Here is a 12,947-nt window from a genome sequence, read left to right as displayed (position 1 = left end):
TATTTACCTGCATGGGCTGGATTTTTACATCGGGTGGCAAGTATACGTGTTTCAATATGAGCCTTTTGTAATGTCAGGAATGGTTCACTACGAACTGCAATTGAACAGGAATTGGGTTAATCACTTCCCAGGGCTTTAGCCTCGACCCCATACTTATTGCTCTGCGGGCGACATGAGAGTGCCGACATGTCTCATAAATATCTCATGCATCCAATTAAGAAGTTGGTATCTGTTCAAACAATTATAAATTCAAAAGAGAAAGCACGCTGGTTTTCTGTAATGCTCCTTTATGAGTGTTTTTTTCGCTATTATCAGTGTCTCAACTAAACGAGGATGAATAAACATTTATGCCCTAACGGACTCGGTGTGTCGAGTTAGACCAGTAGAAAGACTCCTTAGTCCATGGGTCCCTTGGCTTGGCTGGCAGTCAGGGCCCGTCTTAGCAGGTTAAGGTGCGATCCAGCTTAAGAGCTGGACAGCTCTATAACTAACAGGGAAGCGAAGGGAGGTGATTGATAGGGAGGCCGGATGTGTGGGAGAATTCTCATACTATGTGATAAAGAGCACGTCTTACAGGGAAAGCTTATATGGTGGTGAGTAAGAGTTTGGGAAAAAGAAATGTCAAAGCGCATTTCAAGGGAAGATCCTGGTTTGAAGCAGACGAAGAGTGATTTCTTCAGCACTTTTTAGCAGGGTGAGGTGGAAATAAGGTCCTCTGAGAGAGCTTGTAATGTGTGAGAATGTAGTTGTAGGTGAGTACAGGGTGGGCAGACAGTGTGCAACTAAAGAGGTCGAGGACAACGTCCCGGTATATCACTTCTGGGGAGGTGTCATGCGTCTCTTTATTGCCGGCCAAAACATATTGGCCAGGAGTCCATACAATGTGGCATTCGTCGGGAAGGTGAGGGGAGTGTTCAATTAAATGTAGGGCAGTGCGAGGTGCCATCACGCTCCCTGCGAGTCCGTGATTACTGACAGGTGGTCGCGACGAGTGGAGTTAAGGGAGAGCGCCAATTACTACCTCTCCAGCTTGAGTTTGTTTTGTGGCCCGCATGGAGGGAGTGAACAAGATACATATTTGGATGTCTACAGCGGCGATGGCATATGGGGATAGATTGGCGTATGGAGATGTTCTATAGACGCTGGTAGTGAGCACAGATGTAGTTTGAATGGGCGGTGCGGCAACCGTCTTGGATGCCTGAGTGCATGTTTCAGGTAGCCGGGCTACTTCAATGTGGCGCGCAGTGTGGGGTACCGGCGTGCCCGGCAGTGAGGCTAAGTTGGCGGCCGAATAGCCTATGCGAGCTAAGGAACTACAGCCAATAGGCAGAGACGTTGAAATTGCGAATTTCGTTGGGCTTCACACAACTCTGTCCACGGGTGTATACATTTCAAACGGTGAGAACAAGCCAGTACCAATGTGAGTGTGGAGATCGAGTGTAGTGTCGAACTCTTGTCTGATTAAAATACGTGTTTCTTGTTTTTTTCTGGTTTTGAAAACAGGTAAGAGGTCTAAATGTGAGGCGTCTGGTGAGCGAAGCTTGAATCACATCGGCAGTTTCAGCTTTTTTAAGGTCACTACGTTCGCGGGTGATGCATTTTTCCCAGTTCAGCCAATTGGGTAAATGAGTGTTGGAGTGCCAGGATGGTGTAGGAGCCGGAGTCGTCTCATGAGTTTCTCAGTCCAAGTACCTGAGATAGGTTACTACAGAAACAGGCCGTCTCTATTCTACAAGCCATATTCGCTATCAGTGCATTGTGGTGCCCCCGAGTTCTGTGCTGATCGGTTAACAGTGTGGATTTTGCCGGATAGTAGGTCAGACAACATGTAGATAGATACGTGCTTGTGATCTCGATGCTCGTTGAAGTATTTCTTGTTGTTCGCCCATAAACCCTTAGTTGGTGCATATGGCGAGATCGTCGGCATAAAGCGCATGGGGAAGGAATGGGACTGTTTTCAGTAGTACAGTCAGATGTTTGAGAGATGTATTAAAAAGTAAAAAAATGGCCGAGCCTGATGGTATATATCGTGGTGTGCAGGGATGGGGGTGGGCGTAAGTGGGCGATCCCCACTGTGGGTTTACAGTTCGAACGGAAACTCTCCAATTGCTCTTTTGTCATGTCCCAACATGGAGTGTGGCCAGGCTGTTCAGTAAGGTATGTTTATAAAATGCGGTCTTGATGTCGGGAGCGAGAATGCAGGGTTTGTGATTCATCAGAAAGTTAATGAGAATGCCTTCCTTGAGCTGCAGGAGGACATCTTGTGTAGGCAGTTGATGTCGGAAGCCGTAGATTGTCGTTTGGATACGGTTATTGTTTTCAATGTACGCCGTCAGGCTATTGTGGTCGATGTGTTTAAACAGCTTCTCGAGGCACCAAATCAATGAGGGCGCAGTTTAAGTATGTGGAATGGTTTGGCACGTTTGGGGATTAGTGAGATGTCGGCATGTTTCCACGTTGGCGAAAACTTCCTTTGTTGCATGTCATCATTGATAAGATTTAGGAGTTGGTCGAGGCTGGCAGGGGGAAGGTTGCATATTTGAGGACTTGTGATGTTATCACGTCCCGGCGCTGTTACGCGCTCGATGGTGCGGATAGCTGCCTGCAATGTTTCGCATATGAAAGGCGTGCTTACCGTTACGTTAGGGTGCCCAGTATAGTTTTAATAAAAGGTAGAGTAGACGGGGGAGAAAGTTCGTACTTATGTTGTAAGGTGTTGCGTACGGTTTGTACATAGCCTGCGAAGGCATGCATGAGTCGATGGATTTGATGTTGAGTGGGCGTCTTATATCGAGTATCCATTGCGGATAAAAGTAGATGCCAGATTTTGTGCATTCCAAGCGTTCCTTGTAAGTGTAAGCAAAATTGGTGTCACTTCTTCTGACTCACTTGCTGGACGTAGTCTTCCGCTTGCTTTGTGAGGCGAGATATGTGGAACGTGCGGCACTGGTTTGTTTTGTTACGTTTCAGCGTGTGACCTGGCCGTTCCAGGCTGTCCAAAGGTGACCTAGGTGTGGATAACAGCTGGCGCCTAGGTCATGAGCGGGACTCGTTTGGTGCGTTTTGAAGAGGACGCGCAAAGGTGGTCATTCTATCATCAATGCCCAAATGGCCGGTTTATCAGCTTCTATAGTATCCCGGAAAACGTTCGTCTTTGTGGCAGGGGACACCTAGTTCGGTTTGAGTAATTTCCTAAATTGTAATGTAACTGATGCTGAATTAAGTTGATTTGCAAAAGGCCTTTAGTTTAACTGTACCTCTTTTTGGAAATTGTGGTTTGATTATCTGAAAGCAAGAGAATATAATAGTCTAGAGAACAGGGATGACCGCGTGTAGACGCAGCAAAGGTCTAGGCAATAAAATAAAAACGACGTCCTTTCTCCCTGTACATGCGAGACATTTTCGTGTCACAAAATAAAACTAAGCATCGAAAAGTAATCTTATATTGCAAAATGAGCGGAGAATCACACCATTTTATGCGGCGACACGGCAACAAAACATTCTAGTCTTTTACATACATTTTGCTCCCTGGAAGATAAACAAATTTCTTTTAGTATTCTTAGAGGGGATGTTTTCTCTTCTCACGGTATTTTCGGGACTCTGAATCATTATCCTTCAATGTACAGCCAGACGCTACTGTTTCACACTGAGGATTAAATTATATTTTCCCCAACATTTCGTATTTATAGGCGGGATGTGTTTGCCAAACGGTTGCTGTAATTATTACATTGCACAACAAAATCATTATATTCTGCATGTTTATGCGAACAGTATTAGCAATGGCAAAATGGGCCTTCACTGCTCAAGGATGTGGCGGAGTTGTATTGGTAGTAATCGTAGTAGTGTAACAAAGACGTTCCATAATTTAGGAGCGACCTCGTAATTCAGTCTGATAACGTTGCAATGGTGTGGACATTGGTTACGGTACCGTTTGAGCACAGCAGCGCTGTGTTACGAACGTAGTGAATTTACTGCCCTGCACAGTCCAAGTTGATAGCTTTCACTCTCAATAAAAAAGCAACAAAACACGGTTGTTTCCAAGAAAAAGTAGGACATTTTTGCACCGGGTAACAATCGATTCCATACGAAAATGTGTGCAGTCTTCCGACTTTTGTTTTACAAAAAAGTAAGTAGGTATCTAGTCTTAAAAATATCTCCAAAAATGTCTAGAGAAATCATAACCTGAAATAGTCAACCCGCTTTCACGTAAAACAGCGCATTGCATAAGATCCGACAGAATTTGTTTTGCGACTACAAAATAAATGCTACCAAGGCTAACCTTAAAAAGATAGCTAAGCCCTCCATCCTCTTATATATACCTTTAAAGTGTTTCTTAAAATCACTATGTTTGCTTCATGCTTTACACACATCACAAAAACATGGCATTCATTGCCACAACAAAATGTTATGCAGCGGGATCATCTGGATCTGACCTTCTCGCTGCCTAATTCTGAAACATTCAGACTAAAACACAAAGCTTTAAAAATTTCAGAAGTTTTTGTGCCTCCCGGTTTCTTCTTTGTGGTACAGCCTTAGGCCAATTTACTAAAAAGTTTTGCGTCGTAAAAAGTTCAATTTTTTTTGGCGAGGAGTGAACAAAACTGAGCCGTTAACTTTGGTTTGCACAGATACAAACAGACTTTAACTTGCATAGGCAATTAAGGTACGGTATCGAAAGATAAGAAGGCGTCAGAAATTATTTCTTTTTACTTGATATTGTTCAATTGAGAGGAACATTACCGCTCGCTGATTAGAAATTTAATTCTTCATCTTCACACCGATTCTTCTCGAACAGTTTCTGATGAAAACTATTCTCGATAACTGCGCTGTACGCGTTCTTGTTTTTATGCTAGGCATTATGAATGACTGGCGAGTTGACTGTCAGTTTTAGAGAATCTGACGTAGCGTTATGCTAGAAGCTAAATTTGAAGTAGTGAAAAATGAAATCTTAGAGACGCAGTCTGGGCGTTTCGTAAAAAAACCAGTGCATTGTTTTTGTCTAAATTTGGGCAGGCATGTTCCTGGTCATTGGAGCGGTTAAGTGAAATGTTTTAAAAAAAGCACTGTGTCTCTAGAATTGATACTTTTTAAGAAACACTTTGACCGTGCACGTGAGGTGTAAATATTTGTCAGGTCTTCGCAGTCTTCTTGACAAGAAAGTTTTATAGAGAGCATTCTAACGGACATGTTCACAACAACCCCTACGTTGTGGTCGTCGTTTTTAGCCTGACTGAGGTTTTAGCTGCAAATATTTTTGTGTTTTTTAAATATAAAATTACGCGCACATCAGTTAAAGTTATATTTACCTGCATGGGCTGGATTTTTACATCGGGTGGCAAGTATACGTGTTTCAATATGAGCCTTTTGTAATGTCAGGAATGGTTCACTACGAACTGCAATTGAACATTAATTGGGTTAATCGCTTCCCAGGGCTTTAGCGTCGACCCCATACTTATTGCTCTGCGGGCGACATGAGAGTGCCGACATGTCTCATAAATATCTCATGCATCCAATTAAGAAGTTGGTATCTGTTCAAACGATTATAAATTCAAAAGAGAAACCACACTGCTTTTCTGTAATGCTCCTTTATGAGTGTTTTTTTCGCTATTATCAGTGTCTCAACTAAACGAGGATGAATAAACATTTATGCCCTAACGGACTCGGTGTGTCGAGTTAGACCAGTAGAAAGACTCCTTAGTCCATGGGTCCCTTGGCTTGGCTGGCAGTCAGGGCCCGTCTTAGCAGGTTAAGGTGCGATCCAGCTTAAGAGCTGGACAGCTCTATAACTAACAGGGAAGCGAAGGGAGGTGATTGATAGGGAGGCCGGATGTGTGGGAGAATTCTCATACTATGTGATAAAGAGCACGTCTTACAGGGAAAGCTTATATGGTGGTGAGTAAGAGTTTGGGAAAAAGAAATGTCAAAGCGCATTTCAAGGGAAGATCCTGGTTTGAAGCAGACGAAGAGTGATTTCTTCAGCACTTTTTAGCAGGGTGAGGTGGAAATAAGGTCCTCTGAGAGAGCTTGTAATGTGTGAGAATGTAGTTGTAGGTGAGTACAGGGTGGGCAGACAGTGTGCAACTAAAGAGGTCGAGGGCAATGTCCCGGTACATCACTTCTGGGGAGGTGTCATGCGTCTCTTTATTGCCGGCCAAAACATATTGGCCAGGAGTCCATACAATGTGGCATTCGTCGGGAAGGTGAGGGGAGTGTTCAATTAAATGTAGGGCAGTGCGAGGTGCCATCACGCTCCCTGCGAATCCGTGATTACTGACAGGTGGTCGCGACGAGTAGAGTTAAGGGAGAGCGCCAATTACTACCTCTCCAGCTTGAGTTTGTTTTGTGGCCCGCATGGAGGGAGTGAACAAGATACATATTTGGATGTCTACAGCGGCGATGGCATATGGGGATAGATTGGCGTATGGAGATGTTCTATAGACGCTGGTAGTGAGCACAGATGTAGTTTGAATGGGCGGTGCGGCAACCGTCTTGGATGCCTGAGTGCATGTTTCAGGTAGCCGGGCTACTTCAATGTGGCGCGCAGTGTGGGGTACCGGCGTGCCCGGCAGTGAGGCTAAGTTGGCGGCCGAATAGCCTATGCGAGCTAAGGAACTACAGCCAATAGGCAGAGACGTTGAAATTGCGAATTTCGTTGGGCTTCACACAACTCTGTCCACGGGTGTATACATTTCAAACGGTGAGAACAAGCCAGTACCAATGTGAGTGTGGAGATCGAGTGTAGTGTCGAACTCTTGTCTGATTAAAATACGTGTTTCTTGTTTTTTTCTGGTTTTGAAAACAGGTAAGGAGGTCTAAATGTGAGGCGTCTGGTGAGCGAAGCTTGAATCACATCGGCAGTTTCAGCTTTTTTAAGGTCACTATGTTCGCGGGTGATGCATTTTTCCCAGTTCTGCCAATTGGGTAAATGAGTGTTGGAGTGCCAGGATGGTGTAGGAGCCAGAGTCGTCTCATGAGTTTCTCAGTCCAAGTACCTGAGATAGGTTACTACAGAAACAGGCCGTCTCTATACTACAAGCCATGTTCGCTATCAGTGCATTGTGGCGCCCCCGAGTTCTGTGCTGATCGGTTAACAGTGTGGATTTTGCCGGATAGTAGGTCAGACAACATGTAGATAGATACGTGCTTGTGATCTCGATGCTCGTTGAAGTATTTCTTGTTGTTCGCCCATAAACCCTTACTTGGTGCATATGGCGAGATCGTCGGCATAAAGCGCATGGGGAAGGAATGGGACTGTTTCCAGTAGTACAGTCATATGTTTGAGAGATGTATTAAAAAGTAAAAAAATGGCCGAGCCTGATGGTATATATCGTGGTGTGCAGGGATGGGGGTGGGCGTAAGTGGGCGATCCCCACTGTGGGTGTACAGTTCGAACGGAAACTCTCCAATTGCTCTTTTGTCATGTCCCAACATGGAGTGTGGCCAGGCTGTTCAGTAAGGTATGTTTATAAAATGCGCTCTTGATGTCGGGAGCGAGAATGCAGGGTTTGTGATTCATCAGAAAGTTAATGAGAATGCCTTCCTTGAGCTGCAGGAGGACATCTTGGGTAGGCAGTTGATGTCGGAAGCCGTAGATTGTCGTTTGGATAAGGTTATTGTTTTCAATGTACGCCGTCAGGCTATTGTGGTCGATGTGTTTAAACAGCTTCTCGAGGCACCAAATCAATGAGGGCGCAGTTTAAGTATGTGGAATGGTTTGGCACGTTTGGGGATTTGTGAGATGTCGGCATGTTTCCACGTTGGCGAAAACTTCCTTTGTTGCATGTGATGATTGATAAGATTTAGGAGTTGGTCGAGGCTGGCAGGGAGAAGGTTGCATATTTGAGGACTTGTGATGTTATCACGTCCCGGCGCTGTTACGCGCTTGATGGTGCGGATAGCTGCCTGCAATGTTTAGCATATGAAAGGCGTGCTTACCGTTACGTTAGGGTGCCCAGTATAGTTTTAATAAAAGGTAGAGTAGACGGGGGAGAAAGTTCGTACTTATGTTGTAAGGTGTTGCGTACGGTTTGTACATAGCCTGCGAAGGCATGCATGAGTCGATGGATTTGATGTTGAGTGGGCGTCTTATATCGAGTATCCATTGCGGATAAAAGTAGATGCCAGATTTTGTGCATTCCAAGCGTTCCTTGTAAGTGTAAGCAAAATTGGTGTCACTTCTTCTGACTCACTTGCTGGACGTAGTCTTCCGCTTGCTTTGTGAGGCGAGATATGTGGAACGTGCGGCACTGGTTTGTTTTGTTACGTTTCAGCGTGTGACCTGGCCGTTCCAGGCTGTCCAAAGGCGACCTAGGTGTGGATAACAGCTGGCGCCTAGGTCATGAGCGGGACTCGTTTGGTGCGTTTTGAAGAGGACGCGCAAAGGTGGTCATTCTATCATCAATGCCCAAATGGCCGGTTTATCAGCTTCTATAGTATCCCGGAAAACGTTCGTCTTTGTGGCAGGGGACACCTAGTTCGGTTTGAGTAATGTCCTAAATTGTAATGTAACTGATGCTGTGATATTTTGTGGGAGTGCTGGGTGAGGCACTGCCATGTGAATTTGGAAACCTAGCGAAGAAATGTCGTGTCTGGGGTGGTATCCCGGGTCACACTGGAGCCCAGGTGGGTCGGGGTAAGAAGAATGTTGCAAAGAGTAAAGCAGTGATGGTGTGCTGCATCCCAAAGGGTAGTAGTCAATTCGCATTTAGCATGTAACCCCATGCTGTGTGCAGTGTACTGAAGCAGCCGAGGACTACTATTCGGTGGTGCTTAGCTATTATAATTACATACCGAAGGAGAAGAGCGAGCTCTTTAGGGCTGTCAAAGGGAGGGGAGTAGACGTTCAGAATAAAAATACCGGGTCCCTTCTTGCTGGCAGGGAAGAGTTCTACTAGTATTCAGTCACTTTCAATGGTCAGCGGAAGATGTTTCGCTTGGTAGGTATTGTGCATGAAAGTAGCGGTCCACGGCGAGTTGTGATTTTGAAATGTGAGACATCGGAGAGATAGGTTTTGTGAATTTTACTTCCTAATGGGTGAGTACTGCTGATCGCTTTATGGGTGATGAGCTGCTGGAGTGAGGTATTTTTCCAGTCGAAAGGAGCGATGCTTTCCGTGCCGAATGTGAAGAGATGGGGAAATGTTAAATTTAGGCATTATAAACATTCTAAGCCTCCCTGGATAGCATCGTCACGTGGAGGGGTGTAGGAGTTGTAGGGGTAGAACTGTGCGGGTGGTGCTTTTTGCGTTGACGTTTTTCAGCATTGCCGGCTTCTATAACCTTCATGCGCCCAAGGAGCGAGGTGGCACCCTGCATTACCATGCATTTGTTTGGAAAAGTGACTTCAGGTCATTTGAGGTAGAGAACACACGTTCCAGTGGTGAATTCTCGGATGGTATGTGTTTTAAAGGTAGAAAGTATGAAAAAAAGGAGTGGCTGGTTGTTGGAGAAGTGCGTAGAGCTCCGAGAGCTTTTTTTGGAGGGCAGCAGTGTGGTTGCCGTTTTTAGGTAACTGAACTTTAGGTTTTGTACTTTATTCGGTTAAAGTCACTTTGGTGGAACATTCAACAGGCAACTGCGCGGTTTCAGGTGTGGGCAAGTGAGAGAAGGGCTCACCGTGAAGGATGTGGGTGGCTATAGCTGACCAGCTTACGTGGAAGGGCGTTGTGGGTGGACCGGATTATATTCATTGCACCTGCAGGGCTGGTTGCCAGGTTGCTTTTGCTTGCCGTTGGAGGTGGTCGGTAGTGACGGACTGCACCTTGTGACGAAATTCTCGACTTGATGTCAGGTGGGGCAGTCAAGACAGCTTGCATTTCGGTTGTCAGGTGTGATCAGGAGCTGAGTTGAGGGTATTGCACAGTGAACAGAAGTTAGCCTGAGGGTTGGGACTGACACTGAGGCGTTGTCCGAGACCACCTCATTTTCCACAGCTTTGATGGGTATTTAGGTGTGGGTGACAGCGTAGCTGGCTGCCGACAGGTTTGCGCAAAATGGCACCTGAGAGTTGTCAAATGTAAGTGGTGCTGTGCCGGAGATGCCCAGAATGCGGACTTCAATAATGAGTGGTCAGGTGGCTCTAGTTATGGCGACGAGGTGCTCCGGAAGTGGGCCAGAATCGATGACTTGGATCACTGGCAAGGTTAGCCTAGCAGTTGCGCTGGCTTGTTATCTTGCGTAGAATGCCAGCGCCATGACTCGGCTAACATCGCTGTTCTTTATTAAAGTTCTTTTCCCTGTCTCTTGACTAGAAGTTCCAGGGGGCTGCAGAGGAACGCTGCGACACCATATGTCTTGTGGCCAAGGTAGAGGGTGGATCTTGCGCAAAACGTCAGCGCATACATCACTAGAGGTGCTTGTTGTGATTGGATTTTGCGGTGGTGGCGGGTAGGTGACAACTTGCCCGTAGAACGTAGATGTACAGAGGCCGGTGGTTTGTTCCAGGTTGTGTGAAAAAAGTACCGCGAGCCAGGGTTCGACATGCCTGCCGGAGCTCGTGCGAATGCTCTCCTTGCAGTCCTTCATGGGGAGTTTTGGTTGGATTTTGGTTGTGCCAGGTTCCGTCTCTGCTCGACGCAGGGAGCACAGACGGAAGCTGGCACATAAGTAGTGAAAGGGGTATTGCGCTAGTGGTGGCGACATTGTATGATCTAGTAAAGGATCGTAGGTTGGGAGCGTACGGCCTCTGACCGTGTGGTATCGCGGTAAAGTTTGGGGACAATATCGCGTGTTGACGTCCGCATGCAGCTCAGTAAGAGAGGTGGGCTCTGCGCCGCAAGGCAAGCACGACTGCAGCTGAGCAGTGTTGCTTGGAAAGTTAGGCGGGACAGAGATGCTCACCACTTCAAACTCCAGGTGGGTCCGGTGTGGTTAGAAACGGTCGAAGGTTTTTTAGCAGATATAACGTTGAAGAGCTGATGCCTCACCGAACACGTTTATACAAAATCCACAGCGGTGCTGCGGGTATGCGAGGGCAGCGCAAAGCAGGAACAGATGTGGGGTGGGTGGGGGCGGTTGATGCTTTTTGCCTCTATAAAGGGCAGATTTTGTCACCGATTTATTATTTGATAGTCGAGCAATTTCTGTTATAAACCAGGTGCCACGGTCGCAGTTGCAACATTACAACACTTGAGGAACATTTGCCTGCAGGTTTCGGGCATCCATTTTTTTTCCTTTCCTTGGACCGTTTACACGAAGGTCACAACTCGGTCCAAATAAACCTGAAAAAACAATTTTTTAAAAGTTAGAACTTGAAAACACAATAAATCACACTTCCTAGCTATGATCGTAAGCTGTGACATTTTCTTGTAAGCCGTCAGTAATACTATGTAACGCCACTTCCATTGGCAACAGAGAAAGCTCCCTCCAGGCGTTAACAACGTGTTCGGTATTCCAGCGAATAATTTTAATGTATATAAATTGTGTTGCGAACGACCGGAAATCGCCCAACACTCAATTACCTCAAAACGCAATACTTCCAAAACGTCTCCTTGCAATATTATGTGTAAATGCTTTAAAATGTATCTGTAACATCAAGTATGTCACGAGCTCGGATAATTTACCCCTTGAAGTAGCTAGTATTCAACAGTGCCACAATATTAATTATATCATAGCAACAGTCTCAACATTGTGCGAAATACCAACGTTGCCATTGTCTCGAATAAGAAATGGAGCTACAAAATAAATAAACCTTTTTTTAGTGTGTGGTGGTTTCCTGGGGTTTACCATGCCCGATGAAAAAACAACACACCAGAAAACTAAATCACCGTTTTTTTTCTGGTAGAAGAGAAAATGACAAGCTTCGAAACAATTAGAGAAATTCTGAATGGGCATGGAAGTACCGCAGCAGTGAATAACGCCAGAAGCGCTGGTAGAGGAAATGAAGCGGAGCATCCGACGACAGCTTTTAATTGGCTACGGGTAAGCCTCGCCCTTACACTCAATGCAAAGGCTGGCCAGTGGGCTCTGACCAGCTGCAGTTTTTACGGCCGACTGTTCTTTGCCGCTGCTCTCATAACTTTGTACTACCTCTAGTGCGTACCGTATCACTCGCAGTCTGCTGTACATATGCGAGCTGATTTTTTGTAATACTCGTTTACTCGGAGCATGTTCAAGGTTTGATGCGCGTTACCACGTGTTCATTGTGCATTCCCTTTGCGCCACCGAACGCACGGGGCAAACGACACACTTGTCTGCCTACTCTGGGCTCATAATAGGCCCCTTACGAAAATCAGTACACTGGTGTTGCTGCCCGACACTCCCTCTCCACCAAGAAAAGGAAGCTCTATGCGCCGAGATATGAGCAGTGGAGGTTGCCTACCCCAAGTTCGGGAAGGATGCAGGTTCTGAGGGTTCCTCTGCTTCAGTCCTTTCGCCATTCTATCGAGTTAGGGGGACGTTTTCTGAAAGAATGTGGGCTACAGCAAACTTCTTTACAGGGGGGTCAACCTATCATATGTCGGCGATGACTACATTCTGGTGCCTAATCTTCCATGCAGCTTACCGGCGGAGCAAGTCAGCCAACGTGTGTGTTTTGCCACCTTGTATTCTTCTTTCCATAGGTCCGCCAGGGCCACAGAAAATGGCTAGACTGTATTTCAAAACAAATGCGTTCGTCGCACTACTGGTCAGCGCCAGAAAACTCAATATGGCGTCCGCTCTTGTACTCCTCGGCGTTGTTCAAGGCATACATATCCGTGGGGTTGCCTGGCATTTTGACAGTCTCCTTGAATTATCTGCGAAGAGCCTGCCCATACACTATATACGTATGTGACACTTCGGCCTGATCTTTAAAGAAATACTCCAAAGGAAAACACAGTTCGCCGACGAAAATCAGGGTCGCTGGTTAGAAGCTGGAAAATCGACTGGCAGTATATTTAGTGCGAATGCTATTCCAGAGAGCCAAGCCAAGCATCCTGCCCTTTGCGGTATTACGTGCAGCAACCATT

At 46.0% G+C, this 12,947-nt stretch overlaps 1 long non-coding RNA gene across 2 annotated transcripts in view; it reads left to right on the top strand.

Moving 5' to 3' along the window:
• Positions 1–7,696: 7,696 nt before the first annotated feature.
• LOC144141394 (uncharacterized) overlaps positions 7,697–12,947 on the top strand; it is a 68,257-nt gene continuing 63,006 nt past the window's right edge. The window contains exons 1-3 of one of the 2 annotated variants that reach the window (XR_013316578.1): positions 7,697–8,382; positions 10,251–10,351; positions 11,783–11,919. This is a non-coding gene — a long non-coding RNA (uncharacterized LOC144141394). Of the gene's footprint in view, positions 8,383–8,602; positions 10,352–11,782; positions 11,920–12,947 lie in introns of those variants that run through there. The other variant, XR_013316579.1, reaches the window with a different exon arrangement.

This window comes from Haemaphysalis longicornis, unplaced genomic scaffold (assembly GCF_048455015.1).
Source record: "Haemaphysalis longicornis isolate Haplotype H1 unplaced genomic scaffold, Haemaphysalis longicornis Haplotype H1 scaffold_6, whole genome shotgun sequence".
Classification (NCBI taxonomy): Eukaryota; Metazoa; Arthropoda; class Arachnida; order Ixodida; family Ixodidae; genus Haemaphysalis; species Haemaphysalis longicornis.
Note: the sequence above shows the minus strand (reverse complement) of the source record. Positions and strands in the feature narration are given on the sequence as shown.